Source organism: Pseudophryne corroboree, chromosome 1, assembly GCF_028390025.1.
Source record: "Pseudophryne corroboree isolate aPseCor3 chromosome 1, aPseCor3.hap2, whole genome shotgun sequence".
Taxonomy (NCBI): domain Eukaryota; kingdom Metazoa; phylum Chordata; class Amphibia; order Anura; family Myobatrachidae; genus Pseudophryne; species Pseudophryne corroboree.
Genome location: NC_086444.1, coordinates 685,203,045 through 685,221,633, shown reverse-complemented (window position 1 = coordinate 685,221,633; position 18,589 = coordinate 685,203,045). Strand labels below are relative to the sequence as shown.

General features: G+C 46.1%; 1 protein-coding gene across 1 annotated transcript in view; it reads left to right on the top strand.

Annotated features, from left to right (window-relative positions):
- HSH2D (hematopoietic SH2 domain containing) overlaps window positions 1–18,589 on the top strand; it is a 244,086-nt gene that overhangs the window by 77,883 nt on the left and 147,614 nt on the right. The window lies entirely within an intron of this gene.

The window sequence follows — 18,589 nt, the reverse complement described above, 5'->3', positions numbered from 1 at the left end:
TCTGCAACCTTTTGAACTTGCCACACGTGAAGTCAGTTCAGACTCTGCCAGCCTGAGTCAGGTCATTCCCCTCATCAGGCTTTTGCAGAAGAAGCTGGAGGCATTGAAGGAGGAGCTAAAAGGGAGCGATTCCGCTAGGCATGTGGGACTTGTGGATGGAGCCCTTAATTCGCTTAACAAGGATTCACGGGTGGTCAATCTGTTGAAATCAGAGCACTACATTTTGGCCACCGTGCTCGATCCTAGATTTAAAACCTACCTTGGATCTCTCTTTCCGGCAGACACAAGTCTGCTGGGGTTCAAAGACCTGCTGGTGACAAAATTGTCAAGTCAAGCGGAACGCGACCTGTCAACATCTCCTCCTTCACATTCTCCCGCAACTGGGGGTGCGAGGAAAAGGCTCAGAATTCCGAGCCCACCCGCTGGCGGTGATGCAGGGCAGTCTGGAGCGACTGCTGATGCTGACATCTGGTCCGGACTGAAGGACCTGACAACGATTACGGACATGTCGTCTACTGTCACTGCATATGATTCTCTCACCATTGAAAGAATGGTGGAGGATTATATGAGTGACCGCATCCAAGTAGGCACGTCAGACAGTCCGTACTTATACTGGCAGGAAAAAGAGGCAATTTGGAGGCCCTTGCACAAACTGGCTTTATTCTACCTAAGTTGCCCTCCCACAAGTGTGTACTCCGAAAGAGTGTTTAGTGCCGCCGCTCACCTTGTCAGCAATCGGCGTAAGAGGTTACTTCCAGAAAATGTGGAGAAGATGATGTTCATTAAAATGAATTATAATCAATTCCTCCGTGGAGACATTGACCAGCAGCAATTGCCTCCACAAAGTACACAGGGAGCTGAGATGGTGGATTCCAGTGGGGACGAATTGATAATCTGTGAGGAGCGGGATGTACACGGTGATATATCGGAGGATGATGATGAGGTGGACATCTTGCCTCTGTAGAGCCAGTTTGTGCAAGGAGAGATTAATTGCTTCTTTTTCGGTGGGGGTCCAAACCAACCCGTCATTTCAGTCACAGTCGTGTGGCAGACCCTGTCACTGAAATGATGGGTTGGTTAAAGTGTGCATGTCCTGTTTATACAACATAAGGGTGGGTGGGAGGGCCCAAGGACAATTCCATCTTGCACCTCTTTTTTCTTTCATTTTTCTTTGCGTCATGTGCGGTTTGGGGAGTGTTTTTTGGAAGGGCCATCCTGCGTGACACTGCAGTGCCACTCCTAGATGGGCCAGGTGTTTGTGTCGGCCACTAGGGTCGCTTATCTTACTCACACAGCTACCTCATTGCGCCTCTTTTTTTCTTCTTTGCGTCATGTGCTGTTTGGGGAGTGTTTTTTGGAAGGGCCATCCTGCGTGACACTGCAGTGCCACTCCTAGATGGGCCAGGTGTTTGTGTCGGCCACTAGGGTCGCTTATCTTACTCACACAGCTACCTCATTGCGCCTCTTTTTTTCTTCTTTGCGTCATGTGCTGTTTGGGGAGTGTTTTTTGGAAGGGCCATCCTGCGTGACACTGCAGTGCCACTCCTAGATGGGCCAGGTGTTTGTGTCGGCCACTAGGGTCGCTTATCTTACTCACACAGCTACCTCATTGCGCCTCTTTTTTTCTTTGCGTCATGTGCTGTTTGGGGAGTGTTTTTTGGAAGGGCCATCCTGCGTGACACTGCAGTGCCACTCCTAGATGGGCCCGGTGTTTGTGTCGGCCACTAGGGTCGCTTAGCTTAGTCATCCAGCGACCTCGGTGCAAATTTTAGGACTAAAAATAATATTGTGAGGTGTGAGGTATTCAGAATAGACTGAAAATGAGTGGAAATTATGGTTTTTGAGGTTAATAATACTTTGGGATCAAAATGACCCCCAAATTCTATGATTTAAGCTGTTTTTTAGTGTTTTTTTAAAAAAACACCCGAATCCAAAACACACCCGAATCCGACAAAAAAAATTCGGTGAGGTTTTGCCAAAACGCGGTCGAACCCAAAACACGGCCGCGGAACCGAACCCAAAACCAAAACACAAAACCCGAAAAATTTCAAGTGCACATCTCTATTTTCTAGTAGCTCCACCTCAGACTGAACCTATTTTTCCAAAAGAAATAGTACTCATAGATATATATATATATATATATATATATATATATATATATTAGATAGATAGATAGATAGATAGATAGATACAAACAGAGAACCCAGCACTCACCCAAGTAAGCTCACTTATCCTCAACACTTCAACAAATAAATAATGGGGGTTTAGCTATTGGATTGGCCAATGCACAGAAGCCTGCAAACCGATCGCCAAGATACCCCACCTTCATGCAGGCCCTACACAATCACAGAGTTTTAAAACCTGACTACTGTTTCACACATCATCTGGCTGCTAGATTTAATGTGCACCTGCCACACATTTTATGGCTTTTAAAGGTACACTGGTCACCTCACACTGGCTAATAGATTGCTAAGGAACAGCTGAGACAGGTTCAGGATAATAGAGTCCACATAGGGGTGCATGAGAAAGCTAGTGGCCACGGTTAATAAGAGTTAACCATAGATTAACCCCGTCATATTCACAAAAATAAAACCACAGCACTCACCACCCCAGTGGTAAGTGGTATGTGCAGTTGTGTACCCCGCTTCTGGGGTGGCGAGTACTGTGTTACATGCACCCCACCCTATGAGTGGTAAGTGCATTGGTGTGCCCCACTTCTGGGGTGGTGAGTGCTGTGGTTTTCTTTTTGTGTATATGTATATATATATATATATATAGATAGATAGATATACAGTGTGTATATGTATATATATATATATATATAACAATACTGTGCAAAACTTTTAGGCAGGTGTGGAAAACTGCTGCAAAGTAAGAAAGCGTTCATAGTGTATTTTTATCAATTAACAAAATGCAAAGTGAATGAACATAAGAGGAATCTTAATCAAATCAATATTTGGTGTGACCACCTTTTGCCTTCAAAACAGCATCAATTTGTCTAGGTACACTTGCACACAGTTTTTGAATGAACTCGACAGTGAGGTTTTTCCAAACATCTTGCAGAACTAACCACAGTCCAAGGACTGAGATGCCCAATGTCAGTGTGTACAGAAGCTGCAATCATGCTTTGTGCGTCTTTATATGCCACAATAGTTGGCACCATTGTAACTTTGACCAGCATTATTCTAGGTGCAGATCATCCATCTCAGTATGGCCTTCAATGTGAGCAATTCACTGTCTCTATATGTAACCACTTTCAGCAACATGCCCATACTTCGTTATATCTGCATCTGATTAGCCAACCCCCTGTAACCACCCAGGATCGCCCAACACATTGCTAATATACTTCTTAGTGCATGTGTCTGACAAGAAAACATTAAAACAGATTGGTCCCCACAGGAAACAATAAAACAAATTGCCCCCCAAAGGGAAAAAATAAATAAATGTATACTATAGCTTTTGGTATATTAATTTGTTTAAAATTTCCACTGCAGTTTGAAAGACCCGCTGACAACAAGAAGTTTTATAATTTTTGGATGTAACATCTATATATTAATTTATGTTGCACTAGTGTATTCCATTGCACTTTCTTTCAAAGCCACGCCTCCGTGCTATCATATTTTACATACAGTATCTGTTGGTGTCCTGGATTGCAGTAATGTGATGACTAGGCCTAGCAGTTTTAGGATCTAAAATTCTGAAATTTGTATTTTTCTATCCATGTTTTAGGATTTTATAGGTTTTCAAAATGTCAGTTTAGGAATTTGTACATTGTATGAAAAAAAAAAGCAAAACCACGCAACATCTCATTATGTTTGAAACACTCTGTCTTTATTATATATATGAAAACTACTAATTTGAAACTCATATCATGAGACTTAACAATGAAATACAATATACCATTACAAATGTGTCCATTTACATTGTTGCTGTGGGAGGCTGTGTAGTGCGGCCTCCCACTGCCACAGTTCCTCGATTGTCTGCTATTGTTCACGGTTAGCATGATGTCGCCTCCTTCCTTTTCCATGCAAAACTAACAGGTAATGGTAGCTTGTACTCCTGCTACTCCTGCTGTATACCCTGCGCCGGCTCCCTCTATAAAGTTATGCCACAACAATATATAAAGGACACATCTGTATGTGTGAAACTCTGTGCCTTCTACGAAAACTTCATATTTGAAACCCCTATGTTGGAACATTCCTACTCCTACTCCTAACATGACACTGAACGTGGTCTCAGGAGTAAAACCTCTTCTGTCTTCCGTTAAAATTAGCTTGAATGCGCTAAAACTGCGCACCACATCACATCAGGGACGTGCAGGCAGGGAAGGCAGTGCCTCCTCTGTCATTAATGATTAAAATAATATAAAGAAGACACTTATGACACATATTCTGTGTCATAAGTAATTTCTTCATATTATCCTAACCATTTTAATGCTGTAAAGTAGTTTGGGAGGCACTGATAGCAGTGCCTCCCATTAACAATAGGAGCAGGTTAAAGAGGGGAGGGGGGCAAGCACTGGGCTGTAAAAGCCCATTAAAACCAGAAGGGAAAGCGGCACTTATAGAAGTGCCTCGTTGACAGGGGAAACCCGCCCCTGTCAGCGAGGCAGATGTGATTGGACAGCGGATCCAGTGTTGGATACGCTGGTCAAATCACCCATATGCAGTACCCACGCTACTGCGGAGCTGTCCCTACAGTAGCGCGGCAGGGTCAAGAGGCAGCGGGACCTGGCATTAGTAATGAACCTGCCTGTCACTAGAGCAGCGGCAGCTCTGGAGGCAGCAGGAACCCCTGAGCTGTAGAGCAGGTTGCAGCGGCGGCCAGCGCTCTTACCGCACCTTCCTTCCCCTCCTAGCCAGCAGCATCACTGGATTCTATACTCTCCCAGACCAGGGGCCAAGGACCACATAGGTGAGAGAGGGGGGTAGCCGTCTTACTTAAGACGGGGACACACTTTCTCATGATTGGCCCGGAGGTGTCACGTTACCATCGTTTAGGAACGAACGGTGATCCATATACCAGGGGACTAATACAATTAATTGTATCATCTAATTATTAGTGATGTGCACCGGACATTTTTCGGGTTTTGTGTTTTGGTTTTGGATTCGGTTCCGCGGCCGTGTTTTGGATTCGGACGCGTTTTGGCAAAACCTCACCGAAATTTTTTTGGCGGGTTCGGGCGATTTGGATTCGGGTGTTTATTTAAAAAAACCCTAAAAAACAGCTTAAATCATAGAATTTGGGGGTCATTTTGATCCCATAGTATTATTAACCTCAATTACCATAATTTACACTCATTTCCAGTCTATTCTGAACACCTCACACCTCACAATATTATTTTTAGTCCTACAATTTGCACCGAGGTCGCTGGATGGCTAAGCTAAGCGACACAAGTGGCCGACACAAACACCTGGCCCATCTAGGAGTGGCACTGCAGTGTCAGGCAGGATGGCACTTCAAAAAATTGTCCCCAAACAGCACATGATGCAAAGAAAAAAAGAGGCGCACCAAGGTCGCTGTGTGACTAAGCTAAGCGACACAAGTGGCCGACACAAACACCTGGCCCATCTAGGAGTGGCACTGCAGTGTCAGGCAGGATGGCACTTCAAAAAAATAGTCCCCAAACAGCACATGATGCAAAGAAAAAAAGAGGCACACCAAGGTCGCTGTGTGACTAAGCTAAGCGACACAAGTGGCCGACACAAACACCTGGACCATCTAGGAGTGGCACTGCAGTGTCAGGCAGGATGGCACTTCAAAAAAAATTGTCCCCAAACAGCACATGATGCAAAGAAAAAAAGAGGCACACCACAAGTATAGAATGTAGATGGATAGTATACTTAATGACGACACAGAGGTAGGCACAGCAGTGGCCTTCCGTATCGTACTGCTATATATAGTATACTGGTGGTCACTGTGTCAGCAAACTGCAAAACTAAAATGCACCACAGGTATAGAATGTAGATGGATAGTATACTTAATGACGACACAGAGGTAGGCACAGCAGTGGCCTTCCATATCGTACTGCTATATATAGTATACTGGTGGTCACTGGTCAGCAAAACTCTGCACTGTACTCCTCCTATATAATATTAATTATACTGGTGGTCCCCAGTCCCCACAATAAAAAGCAGCACACTGAGCACAGATATGGAGTGTTTTTCAGGCAGACAACGTATACTGGTGGTCACTGTCAGCAAAACTCTGCACTGTACTCCTGCTATATAATACAGCTGCTCCCCAGTTCTCACAATTAAGCAGTGTGAGCACAGATATATTATGCAGCACACTGAGCATAGATATGGAGCGTTTTTTTTAGGCAGAGAACGGATAAAACTGGTGGTCACTGATCTGCAAAACTCTGCACTGTACTCCTCCTAACAGCTGCTCCCTAGTCCTCCCCACAATTAAGCAATAAAGCAATCAAGTTCAACAATAAACGGAGAGGACGCCAGCCACGTCCTCTCCCTATCATCTCCAATGCACAAGTGAAAATGGCGGCGACGCGCGGCTGCTTATATAGAATCCGAATCTCGCGAGAATCCGACAGTGGGATGATGACGTTCGGGCGCGCTCAGGTTAGCCGAGCAAGGCGGGAAGGTTCGAACCTGCCTCGGACCCGTGTAAAAAGGGTGAAGTTCGGGGGGGTTCGGTTTCCGAGAAACCGAACCCGCTCATCACTACTAATTATTAGGACTCTTAAAAGGGACTAAATTATATAAAGATTCTTTTATATAGGAGTGCAGACGGACTGCTGTAACATACACATAGGTCACGTGACCGGGACAACGGGAGAAATGCCCAGCTGAGTGTGTGTGTGTATATATATATATATATATATATATATATCTCAGTGCTTCCCCAGCTAGTGACCTCACTGCACACCACTGCATCACATGAGGTAAGGGGTGCAAATTTCATGGCTGCTAGTTGCATATGATTCCAAGGCAGTGTTTCTTGCACCCTCTCTCCACAGAGAACAAGACCCACTTTTTTCAATCTTCCTGAAATCGGAATTGCGTGCCAACACAGCCTCCAACTTCTTGGCTATGGATGCCCCAGCTGGGCCAGGAGTACTTAGTTCATTACTTCCTGCATGACCTGACGTCAGACTTGCCTACTCTCCCGGAATGGCCGGGAGGCTCCCGAAAATCGGGTGACCCTCCCGGCCCCCCGGAAGAGCAGGCAAGTCTCCCGATTACAGGGGTTCCCCCCTGCCCGGCCGCCCACTTAGCGAGTAAAGTGGGCGGTCCGGGGAGGCGATGACGCGATTCAACATAGCCACGCCCCCTGCTGTATAATGCCGGTAATAGCGGCATTACACAGCGGGGGCCGGGGCTTACACGGGACGATCCCATAGTCACGCCCCCGGCCTGCCTCCGACACGCCCCGGCCCGCCTACGCCACGCCTCCGGTCCGCCCCCCTCTTCACTCACATCGCAGCCCGCCCCCCTGCCGAACCGACCTGGCTGCTCTCTCCCTGAGAGAGCAGCCAAAAAGTCGGTAAGTATGCCTGACGTGCTTCTGTCAATGGAAGAGTTGCTTCTTCCAGCTTCTTGATTGCACATTCTAGGTGGGAAAAGTTATCCTTTATGTAGCTCAACTCCTGTATAGATGGCACTGAGTGTAATGCTCTCTTTGTATTTACAATAGCTATATATTCACATTCATCTAGTGCAGGGGTGGAGAACCTTTTTTCTACCAAGGGCCATTTGGATATTTATAAAATCCTTTGAGGGCAAAAATAGGATTTTGGTTACCTACCGGTAAATCCTTTTCTCGTAGTCGTAGAGCAGAGATTTTCAACCTTTTACAACCCGCGGCACACTAAACAAGATTTAAATATTGCCAAGGCACACTCAAATATAATGGTGATGCATGGTGCAGCTGCGAGTCCTGGGATGTCATGTCGCAGCTTCTCCATTGGGACCAGCCTACGGAGAGGTATTTATTCATACAGCAGTTTTGCATATTGCCGTACTCAGACTTTCCATTACGGCTTACGTTTATAGATACCTGTTATTCAGCTGCTCATCTGACTGTGGATCCGCATATGGACATGCAATTTAACTTGCTTCCTCATTAAAACCGGAGGATATTATTTCCTTAAACATTTATAAGCTCAAGGTGTTCCTGCTTTGTATCTTGTTTTATATCACCATAATATTGTTTTTATGTGCTAAACTAATGCTATCTATATAATAAAACATTTTTATATTTTTACATGTCAGCTCCTAATTAGTGGGGGTCATTCCGAGTTGTTCGCTCGCGAGCGGATTTTAGCAGATTTGCTCATGCTAAGCCGCCGCCTACTGGGAGTGAATCTTAGCATCTTAAAATTGCAAACGATGTATTCGCAATATTGCGATTACACACCTCGTAGCAGTTTCTGAGTAGCTCCAGACTTACTCGGCATCTGCGATCATTTCAGTGCTTGTCGTTCCTGGTTTGACGTCACAAACACACCCAGCGTTCGGCCAGACACTCCTCCGTTTCTCCGGCTACTCCTGCGTTTTTTCCGGAAACTGTAGCGTTTTTTCCCACACGCCCATAAAACGGCCTGTTTCCGCCCAGTAACACCCATTTCCTGTCAATCACATTACGATCGCCAGAACGATGAAAAAGCCGTGAGTAAAATTCCTAACTGCATAGCAAATTTACTTGGCGCAGTCGCAGTGCGGACATTGCACATGCGCATTAAGCGGAAAATCGCTGCGATGCGAAGATTTTTACCGAGCGAACAACTCTGAATGACCCCCAGTATACACATGCTCTTACACATTGCGCAGCCATTTTCTTTTCCTTATCTCATCTCCATTGGTAATGCCTGAGCCACATCTGAGAAAGCCAGAAGAGCCCAACACTGCCCGGGCCCCAAATTAGAACTGGCTCTGCATCCACTAAACCCACTGGTGTTGATTGTTCCAGGGCCTCAGTAGCTGCAAAACACTGATGGGCCTGGCTCTGCTTCTATGGCGGCACACCTGGAGACTGCTTAGGGCATACTAGTGTGCCATGGCACAGTGGTTGAAAAACACTGCTGTAGAGGATGCTGTGGTCCACATTAGTACCATGGGGTATAGATGGGTCCACCAGGAGCCATTGGCACTTCAAGAGTTTGAGAGTGTGGGCTGTCTCCTCCCTCTATGCCCCTCCTACCAGACTCAGTCTAGAAACTGTGCCCGAGGAGACGGACATATTCGAGAGAAGGATTTTACACAGATAGTGGCGAGATTCATGCCAGCTCACACATACGGCACATCAAGCTAACTAGCTTGAAAACTCAGCAACCGCTGAAACATTACTTACCAAGTAACAATGCAGTACACAACTAAAACAAAGTTGTATTGAACCAGATAACTATTGCAGGAAAACGAAGCGCTGGGCGGGTGCCCAGCATCCTCTACGGACTACGAGAAAAGGATTTATCGGTAGGTAACCAAAATCCTATTTTCTCTTACGTCCTAGAGGATGCTGGGGTCCACATTAGTACCATGGGAATGTACCAAAGCTCCCAGAACGGGAGGGAGAGCGCGGAGGCTCCTGTAGAACTGATTGACTGAACTACAGATCATCAGAGGTTAAAGTATCGAACTTGTAGAACTTTGCAAACGTGTTCGACCCCGACCAAGCTGCTGCTCGGCAAAGTTGTAATTCAGAGACACCCCGGGCAGCCGCCAAGGAAAACCCCACCTTACGAGTAGAGTGGGCCTTATCAGATGTAGGACACGGCAGTCTTGCCGTAGAATACACGTGCTGAATAGTGAACCTGATCCAGCGAGAGATCGTCTGCTTAGAAGCAGGACACCCAAATTTTTCATGTGATCATACAGGACAAACAGTCCTTTTTTTCTGTGACGAGCAGTCCTATTCACATAGATTTGCAAAGCCTTAATAACATCCAAGGACTTTGATGAAATTGAGGAGATAGTAGCAACTGGCACCACAATAGGTTGGTGGACATGAAATGCCGACACAACCCATAGCAGAAAAACTGTTGATTTGTCCGGAGCTCAGCTCTATCTTCATGGAAGATTAAGTAAGGGCTCCTAAAGGACGAAACTTCCAACTGCGACACACGTCTAGCAGAAACTAAGGCCAACAATGTGACAGCCTTCCTTGTAAGAAATTTGACCTCAACCTCCTGTAGAGGTTTAAACATTCCGATTGGAGGAATTGCAACACCACGTTAAGGTTGCAGGAAGAGGATAAACCATCCCAGGTGATTTCCAAATGCGATGGTAATGTTTAGACGTTACTCCTTTCCTAGCCTGCATCAGGGTAGGAATAACCGTGTTCGGAAGGCCTTCCGAGTTAGTATAAAGCGTTCAACCTCCACACCGTCAAACGTAGCCACGGTAAGACTTGATAGGCGAACAGCCCCTGCTGCAGCAGGTCATCCCAAAGAGGAAGAGGCCTTGGCTCTTCTTGCAATAGACTCAGAAGGTCCACGTACCAAGCCCATCTTGGTCAGTTTGGAGCAATGAGGAACATTTGAACTTTCATTCTCCTTGTGAGCTTTTAGAACACTTGGAAGGAGTGGAAGTGTAGGATACACCGACTGGAACACCCACGGAGACACCCGGGCGTTCTTGTGGGTCCCTCGACCTGGAACAATAGTGTTGAAGCTTCTTGTTGAGATGAGACGCCATCATGTCTGTTTTGGGAAGGTCTGTTATTGCCCAGAACATTCCCAGATGTAATCCCCACTCCCCTGGATGGAGAACTTGTCTGCTGAGGAAGTCTGCTTCCCAGTTGTCTCCCAGATGGAAGATTGCTGACAGCGCCAATGCATGTTTTACTCCCCCGAGGAAGATTCTTGTCATCTCTGACATTGCAGTTTTGCTCTTCATTCCGCCCTGTCGGTTCATGTAAGTCACTGTCATTACATTGTCCGAGTACACTTAAATGGCCTGATTTCTTATAAGATGGGCCGCCAAAAGAAGACCGTTGTATACGGCTCATAGTTCCAGAATGCTGAGCGGTAGTTTGGCTTCCAGACTAGACCACCTTCCCAGGAAGGTTTCCCCTGAGGTGACTGCACCTCAGCCTCAGAGGCTTGCATCCATGTTCAGAAGGATCTAGTCCTGGATCCCGAACCTGCGGCCCTCCAGAAGATGAGGTAATTGGAGCCACCAGAGGAGCAAAATCCTGGCCCTTGGGGACAGACGTGTTATCTGTTGCATGTGTAGATGAGATCCAGACCATGTGTCCAGGAAATCCAGCTGGAAAGCCAGAGTATGAAGCCTACCATACTGGAGTGCCTCGTAAGAGGCCACCATCTTTCCCAGGAGGTGAAAGCATTGATGAACCGACACCCGGGCTGGCTACAGGACATCCCAGACCATTGTTTGTATCACCAACGTAGAAGATATGCCCTCTGCACGTCCGTGTCGAGGGTCAGTCCCCGAAAGGACAACCTCCTGGTTGATTCCAAATGTGATTTTGGAAGAATCAGAATCCCACGCGGACTCCGAGTAGGTGAATCGCAAGATCAAAGGTCTGCAACAGCTCCACCTTGGACGATACCCTTGACAGTAGATCGTACAGATGCGGAATCTTGTTCACCCCCTGCTTGCGGGGGAGAACCAGCACCTCTGCTATCACCTTGGTGAACACCCTTGGTGTTGTGGAGAGACCAAATGGCATAGCGTGTAATAGGCAACAACAGTCCCATAGTGTGAATCGGAAATAAGCCTGATGCGGCGGCCACATTGGAATGAGGAGGTACGCATCCTTGATATCCAGTAATACCAGGAATTCCCCTCTCTTCCAGAGCTGAAATCACCATCCATAGAGACACTTATCTTTTTATGTCCTGTAGAAATTAAGTATGTTACTCCCTGGTATATGAAACATAAAAGGAAACTGAAATCTTGAGTCTAATGGAAAAATAATTAGATTAGGTTAGAACCTAAGAATTCTGGGCTTAGTGATGACTATAACTATTACTTTACTGCCAAGCTCTTCACCTGGACAAACTCATCCAAATATCATTCTTATTCCTGTGATATGCTGCCATTAGGAATGATGTTATGCGGGCCCCCACTGCCACCAATGATGAGACTCCTACATGTGTCATTACTTTGATATGATAGTGCTCTGCTTTCTGCTGAGTTATGACTGTGTATAAAATGGTAGAATGGTGCCCGACATTAGCAGAGCTGCCCAGGAACTGCCGGCTCACTCACGCCAGGCATCTCCAGCATTATTCTGTAAGCACATTTCTACAGCTGCCATGGTGCTTTCATCTGCCAGTGATCCCAACCTGGGAACTATTGCTCCTTCCACTACAAATATACCACCCAGCTTACAAGTAACTCTGAAGACATCCTGTAGTATTTAATCTTTACAGCCCTACCAGCTGAGATACAGGAGACTCCACATACAGTATATTATGGACACCTATTTATGGTGTAGTTTTTTATATTCTACTTTTTCCATTTTTAAATAACATTTGTCAGATCGCCTTTTCATATATATATATATATATATATATATATATTAGTGATGAGCGGGTTCGGATACCGAACCCCCCCGAACTTCACCCATTTTACACGGGTCCGAGGCAGGTTCGAACCTTCCCGCCTTGCTCGGCTAACCCGAGCGCGCCCAAACATCATCATCCCGCTGTCGGATTCTCGCGAGATTCTATATAAGCAGCCGCTCGTCGCCGCCATTTTCACTCGTGCATTGGAGATGATAGGTAGAGGACGTTGCTGGCGTCCTCTCCGTTTATTCACTTTATTGTTGAACTTGATTGCTTAATTGTGGGGAGGACTGGGGAGCAGCTGTTAGGAGGAGTACAGTGCAGAGTTTTGCTGATCAGTGACCACCAGTCCGTTCTCTGCCTGAAAAAAATGCTCCATATCTGTGCTCACTGTGCTGCATAATAATATATCTGTGCTCACACTGCTTAATTGTGGGGACCGGGGAGCAGCTGTATTATATAGCAGGAGTACAGTGCAGAGTTTTGCTGACAGTGACCACCAGTATACGTTGTCTGCCTGAAAAACACTCCATATCTGTGCTCAGTGTGCTGCTTTATTGTGGGGACTGGGGACCACCAGTATAATTAATATTATATAGGAGGAGTACAGTGCAGAGTGACCACCAGTATACTATATATAGCAGTACGATACGGAAGGCCACTGCTGTGCCTACCTCTGTGTCATCATTAAGTATACTATCCATCTACATTCTATACCTGTGGTGCATTTTAGTTTTGCAGTTTGCCGACACAGTGACCACCAGTATACTATATATAGCAGTACGATACGGAAGGCCACTGCTGTGCCTACCTCTGTGTCGTCATTAAGTATACTATCCATCTACATTCTATACCTGTGGTGCATTTTAGTTTTGCAGTTTGCCGACACAGTGTCCACCAGTATACTATATATAGCAGTACGATACGGAAGGCCACTGCTGTGCCTACCTCTGTGTCATCATTAAGTATACTATCCATCTACATTCTATACCTGTGGTGCATTTTAGTTTTGCAGTTTTCCGACACAGTGACCACCAGTATACTATATATAGCAGTACGATACGGAAGGCCACTGCTGTGCCTACCTCTGTGTCGTCATTAAGTATACTATCCATCTACATTCTATACCTGTGGTGCATTTTAGTTTTGCAGTTTTCCAACACAGTGACCACCAGTATACTATATATAGCAGTACGATACGGAAGGCCACTGCTGTGCCTACCTCTGTGTCGTCATTAAGTATACTATCCATCTACATTCTATACCTGTGGTGCATTTTAGTTTTGCAGTTTGCCGACACAGTGTCCACCAGTATACTATATATAGCAGTACGATACGGAAGGCCACTGCTGTGCCTACCTCTGTGTCGTCATTAAGTATACTATCCATCTACATTCTATACCTGTGGTGCATTTTAATTTTGCAGTTTGCCGACACAGTGTCCACCAGTATACTATATATAGCAGTACGATACGGAAGGCCACTGCTGTGCCTACCTCTGTGTCATCATTAAGTATACTATCCATCTACATTCTATACCTGTGGTGCATTTTAGTTGTGCGCAGTATATATAGTAGTAGGCCATTGCTATTGATACTGGCATATAATTCCACACATTAAAAAATGGAGAACAGAAATATGGAGGGTAAAATAGGGAAAGATCAAGATCCACTTCCACCTTGTGCTGAAGCTGCTGCCACTAGTCATGGCCGAGATGATGAAATGCCATCAACGTCGTCTGCCAAGGCCGATGCCCAATGTCATAGTAGAGAGCATGTAAAATCCAAAAAACAAAAGTTCAGTAAAATGACCCAAAAATCTAAATTGAAAGCGTCTGATGAGAAGCGTAAACTTGCCAATATGCCATTTACGACACGGAGTGGCAAGGAACGGCTGAGGCCCTGGCCTATGTTCATGGCTAGTGGTTCAGCTTCACATGAGGATGGAAGCACTCATCCTCCCGCTAGAAAAATGAAAAGACTTAAGCTGGCAAAAGCACAGCAAAGAACTGTGCGTTCTTCTAAATCACAAATCCCCAAGGAGAGTCCAATTGTGTCGGTTGCGATGCCTGACCTTCCCAACACTGGACGGAAAGAGCTTGCGCCTTCCACCATTTTCACGCCCCCTGCAAGTGCTGGAAGGAGCACCCGCAGTCCAGTTCCTGATAGTCAAATTGAAGATGTCAGTGTTGAAGTACACCAGGATGAGGATATGGGTGTTGCTGGCGCTGGGGAGGAAATTGACAAGGAGGATTCTGATGGTGAGGTGGTTTGTTTGAGTCAAGCACCCGGGGAGACACCTGTTGTCCGTGGGACGAATATGGCCATTGACATGCCTGGTCAAAATACCAAAAAAATCAGCTCTTCGGTGTGGAATTATTTCAACACAAATGTGGACAAAAGGTGTCAAGCCGTGTGTTGCCTTTGTCAAGCTGTAATAAGTAGGGTAAGGACGTTAACCACCTCGGAACATCCTCCCTTATACGTCACCTGCAGCGCATTCATCATAAGTCAGTGACAAGTTCAAAAACTTTGGATGACAGCGGAAGCAGTCCACTGACCACTAAATCCCTTCCTCTTGTAACCAAGCTCCTGCAAACCACACCACCAACTCCCTCAGTGTCAATTTCCTCCTTACCCAGGAAAGCAAATAGTCCTGCAGGACATGTCACTGGCAAGTCTGACGAGTCCTCTCCTGCCTGGGATTCCTCTGATGCATCCTTGAGTGTAACGCCTACTGCTGCTGGCGCTGCTGTTGTCGCTGCTGGGAGTCGATCGTCATCCCAGAGTGGAAGTCGGAAGACCACTTGTACTACTTCCAATAAGCAATTGACTGTCCAACAGTCCTTTGCGAGGAGGATGAAATATCACAGCAGTCATCTTGCTGCAAAGCAGATAACTCAGGCCTTGGCAGCCTGGGCGGTGAGAAACGTGGTTCCGGTATCCATCGTTAATTCAGAGGCAACTATAGACTTGATTGAGGTACTGTGTCCCCGGTACCAAATACCATCTAGGTTCCATTTCTCTAGGCAGGCGATACCGAAAATGTACACAGACCTCAGAAAAAGACTCACCAGTGTCCTAAAAAATGCAGTTGTACCCAATGTCCACTTAACCACGGACATGTGGACAAGTGGAGCAGGGCAGACTCAGGACTATATGACTGTGACAGCCCACTGGGTAGATGTATTGCCTCCTGCAGCAAGAACAGCAGCGGCGGCACCAGTAGCAACATCTCGCAAACGCCAACTCTTCCTAGGCAGGCTATGCTTTGTATCACCGCTTTCCATAAGAGGCACACAGCTGACAACCTCTTACTGGAACTGAGGAAGATCATCGCAGAATGGCTTACCCAATTGGACTCTCCTGGGGATTTGTGACATCGGACAACGCCAGCAATATTGTGCGTGCATTACATCTGGGCAAATTCCAGCACGTCCCATGTTTTGCACATACATTGAATTTGGTGGTGCAGAATTATTTCAAAAACGACAGGGGCATGCAAGAGATGCTGTCGGTGGCCCGAAGAATTGCGGGCCACTTTCGGCATTCAGGCACAGCGTACAGAAGACTGGATCACCACCAAACATCCCTGAACCTGCCCTGCCATCATCTGAGGCAAGAGGTGGTAACGAGGTGGAATTCAACCCTCTATATGCTTCAGAGGATGGAGGAGCAGCAAAAGGCCATTCAAGCCTATACATCTGCCCACGATATAGGCAAAGGAGGGGGAATGCACCTGACTCAAGCGCAGTGGAGAATGATTTCAACGTTGTGCAAGGTTCTGCAACCCTTTGAACTTTCCACACGTGAAGTCAGTTCAGACACTGCCAGCCTGAGTCAGGTCATTCCCCTCATCAGGCTTTTGCAGAAGAAACTGGAGACATTGAAGGAGGAGCTAAAACAGAGCGATTCCGCTAGGCATGTGGGACTTGTGGATGGAGCCCTTAATTCGCTTAACCAGGATTCACGGGTGGTTAATCTGTTGAAATCAGAGCACTACATTTTGGCCACCGTGCTCGATCCTAGATTTAAAACCTACGTTGTATCTCTCTTTCCGGCAGACACAAGTCTGCAGAGGTTCAAAGACCTGCTGGTGAGAAAATTGTCAAGTCAAGCGGAACGTGACCCGTCAACATCTCCTTCACATTCTCCCGCAACTGGGGGTGCGAGGAAAAGGCTAAGAATTCCGAGCCCACCTGCTGGCGGTGATGCAGGGCAGTCTGGAGCGAGTGCTGACATCTGGTCCGGACTGAAGGACCTGCCAACGATTACTGACATGTCGTCTACTGTCACTGCATATGATTCTGTCACCATTGAAAGAGTGGTGGAGGATTATATGAGTGACCGCATCCAAGTAGGCACGTCAGACAGTCCGTACGTATACTGGCAGGAAAAAGAGGCAATTTGGAGGCCCTTGCACAAACTGGCTTTATTCTACCTAAGTTGCCCTCCCTCCAGTGTGTACTCCGAAAGAGTGTTTAGTGAAGCCGCTCACCTTGTCGGCAATCGGCGTACGAGGTTACTTCCAGAAAATGTGGAGAAGATGATGTTCATTAAAATGAATTATAATCAATTCCTCTGTGGAGACATTCACCAGCAGCAATTGCCTCCAGAAAGTACACGGGGACCTGAGATGGTGGATTCCAGTGGGGACGAATTAATAATCTGTGAGGAGGGGGATGTACACAGTGAAAGGGGTGAGGAATCGGAGGATGATGATGAGGTGGACATCTTGCCTCTGTAGAGCCAGTTTGTGCAAGGAGAGATTGATTGCTTCTTTTTTGGTGGGGGCCCAAACCAACCAGTCATTTCAGTCACAGTCGTGTGGCAGACCCTGTCACTGAAATGATGGGTTCGTTAAAGTGTGCATGTCCTGTTTATACAACATAAGGGTGGGTGGGAGGGCCCAAGGACAATTCCATCTTGCACCTTTTTTTTCTTTCATTTTTCTTTGCATCATGTGCTGTTTGGGGACAATTTTTTTGAAGTGCCATCCTGCCTGACACTGCAGTGCCACTCCTAGATGGGCCAGGTGTTTGTGTCGGCCACTTGTGTCGCTTAGCTTAGTCACACAGCGACCTTGGTGCGCCTCTTTTTTTTCTTTGCATCATGTGCTGTTTGGGGACAATTTTTTTGAAGTGCCATCCTGCCTGACACTGCAGTGCCACTCCTAGATGGGCCAGGTGTTTGTGTCGGCCACTTGTGTCGCTTAGCTTAGTCACACAGTGACCTTGGTGCGCCTCTTTTTTTCTTTGCATCATGTGCTGTTTGGGGAGTATTTTTTTGAAGTGCCATCCTGCCTGACACTGCAGTGCCACTCCTAGATGGGCCAGGTGTTTGTGTCGGCCACTTGTGTCGCTTAGCTTAGCCATCCAGCGACCTCGGTGCAAATTGTAGGACTAAAAAATAATATTGTGAGGTGTGAGGTGTTCAGAATAGACTGGAAATGAGTGTAAATTATGGTAATTGAGGTTAATAATACCATGGGATCAAAATGACCCCCAAATTCTACGATTTAAGCTGCTTTTTTAGGGTTTTTAAAAAAAAAAAAACACCCGAATCCAAAACACGCCCGAATCTGCCAAAAAAAATTCGGTGAGGTTTTGCCAAAACGTGTCCGAATCCAAAACACGGCCGCGGAACCGAACCCAAAACCAAAACCCGAAAAATGTCCGGTGCACATCACTACTATATATATATATATATATATATATATATATATATATATAGATATATATAGATATACATATACACACACACAGCCAATCCGTATTTTATAAGCAGTGAACAATTAAATGCATCTGGGGTCCTAGGTCTTTCCCGGCTTTTCATCAGAATTTTACATATCGCCACTTTTAAATCTCCGTTGTGACAATTTGTCATCAGAATATTCATATCCATACACTACTGCAGACACACTGCTGTTTTTCAGTTGTACAGAATTAACCTCAGTGATGTCTTAGAAGGCGTGTTAAGCCTTGTATAAAAGTCTGCTGTCTCACCAGAGCCATAACTAGACTTTTTGGTGCCCTGTGCCAGCGAGAGAATTGGTGCCCCCCGCTCCCCATTTTTCCAATAGGGACATAAGGTGCAT